Raw genomic sequence first — 2,294 nt, 5'->3', positions numbered from 1 at the left:
TTTTAACTCACTCAGGCCTCGCCAGGACCATGTAAGGGAGGCACAATACAATTACAGAGGTGGAAAGAAGGCATTCGGACCCCTTAAGTGATTTTGCTCATGGTCACCAAGCTATGAGATATTGTTGTGGCTGCTTGCTCATGAGCCATGAAAGAATTCACGAGTCAGGAAGAAATATAGAAGGAAGATTTATTAAAGTAAGAGGAAGGTCGGCTTGGCAGTCCGCTGGAAACTACTGCATTGAGTCTTTGTTTGTCTCCAGTTTTATATTCTCTGATCAGGATGTAAATTTCTTTGGCCTGTAGTTGGGGGTGGGGGAAGGTGTGGTTAAGCTGGTTATTGCAAGCTGACAACTGGGCCAGCCCTTGTTATGTAGATTTCAGTTGGAGCTAGGAGGGTGGGTCCCATACAGATGCAAAACCTCTCACCAAGTCACAGGGCCTGCACTGGGCTGAGGTAAATAGAAACAATGGAACTGGTATGCATAGTAAATGTACAGCAGGCAGGGCCAAAGAAAGGTTTCAAAAAGTCCCAGGCTTAAGGGCCTGCCCGAGTGGCTCAGTTGGTTAAGAGCTCCCTCAAAAGTTTGAGCTCTGAACAGTAGCAGTTTGATGCCTGAGCTGAGCTGCAGCTGAGCTGCAGCTGAGCTGAGCTCCCACGTATGGCTGGAGAGACCCCGAGATATATGGTTGAAATGACAGATTACATACAGTCTGTCATTTCACTATATGTTGCTGTTTGAGGGGAGCTAATAACTGACATCTCTGAGGTAGTTTGGAACCATTTGGAAGAGACAGTCGGGAGTCAGACAGCTGGACACCAACATAGTTGTTTTATACATGATAGGCATACCTTCGAGGACATAATTTAAATCTGGACCAAGCCGATTTCCTAATGCTGCGCCCTCATGTTAGAGAGATTCCTCCACTCACTGACTCACAGGCAGGGCTGGAGAACCGCAGCCCCCTCCCCACGGGCCTGGCCCTCTCACTGTGGAGGACAGAGTGGGAAGAGCAAGTCCAATCTTATTCTGACGAAGAGCTTCTTAACCCCTGGGCAATAGGCCTCTTTGGCATTTGGTGAAGCATATGCATCCTTTCTCAGAGTAATCTTTCCGTGCGCATAAAATGAAATACATGGCATTACAAAGGAAGCCGATTAGTAAAATAGAACCCTGAAAGTATAAATTGATGATAAATTATGTTTTTTTAATGCATTAAATGACAAGGTTTAGCGGCGTGAGTAATAACTATTGTACTTTTAAAGTAGTGATGACAAATGATGCTTTGAGATATCTACAGCCAGTGAAATGTCACATGAAAACATCTGTGATTTCTAGTCGATACCTTTTCATACTAGTGTCGATGTTTTACCTATATTCATATTTGCAGGAAATGTTCCATTTCAGTTAGAGGTCAGGGAAAACAAAGGTCGCAGCTTTTGTTTTTCTCCTTAAGCTCACGGATGTCCTAACAGTGTCCACGAGGACCACGGAGGACACCGAGGCCGACCGCTGGCCTGCGGGCACCCCAGTGAGGAGCTCGGGCCCGGGCCGCGCATGGCCCCAGCAGCGGCGCGCTCGCGGGCCCTGTGCCCGCACGTGGGCCCGTCTGTGCGCGAGGCCGCCCACCTGGCAGCCTCGCGCAGCCTTCGCGGAGCGTCAGGTCGCGATACGACACCTCGAGGAAGCTGTTGCTTCTGTCTCGCGACTTCCGGCCCCCTGCCATATTTAGCAGGCTCCGGGTGGCAGCGCCCCCCCTCCCCCCGCCCCGGCCATATTGAGCAGGCTCCGGGCGGCAGCGCCCCACCCGCCATATTGAGCAGACGGAGGCGACGCTCTCGGGTGAGAGTCCCGGTAAGGGACAGAGCGAGGCCGTTGCTGGACAGAGAGAGATCGCTGCGGGACCGTGAGTGTCTCGGTGCGCAACACTGGACAGTGTAGGCCTTGCGGCCGCCACCATGCAGGCCTCGCAGCTGCGGGTGGCCGTGGTGTGCTCGAGCAACCAGAACCGGAGCATGGAGGCGCACCACATCCTCCGCAGACAGGGATTCAACGTCCGGTCCTTCGGGACAGGGACTCATGTGAAGCTCCCAGGACCAACCCCGGACAAGCCAAACGTTTACGATTTCCAAACCACCTATGAGCAGATGTACAATGATCTCGTGAAGAAAGACGAAGACTTCTACAGGAAGAGTGGGATGTTGTACATGCTGGACAGAAACAAGCGGATCAAGCCCAGGCCAGAAAGGTTCCAGAACTGCCCAGACCAGTTCGACCTGATCTTCACCTGCGA

General features: G+C 51.7%; 1 pseudogene; it reads left to right on the top strand.

The window, feature by feature from the left end:
• Positions 1–1,829: 1,829 nt before the first annotated feature.
• On the top strand, positions 1,830–2,290 carry LOC109378738 (RNA polymerase II subunit A C-terminal domain phosphatase SSU72 pseudogene; annotated as a pseudogene).
• Positions 2,291–2,294: the final 4 nt, after the last annotated feature.

The sequence above is a fragment of the Hipposideros armiger genome, unplaced genomic scaffold (assembly GCF_001890085.2).
Source record: "Hipposideros armiger isolate ML-2016 unplaced genomic scaffold, ASM189008v1 scaffold_2928, whole genome shotgun sequence".
NCBI classification, from domain to species: domain Eukaryota; kingdom Metazoa; phylum Chordata; class Mammalia; order Chiroptera; family Hipposideridae; genus Hipposideros; species Hipposideros armiger.
The sequence above is the reverse complement of the archived record's forward strand: the minus strand, read 5'-3'. Positions and strand labels throughout refer to the sequence as shown.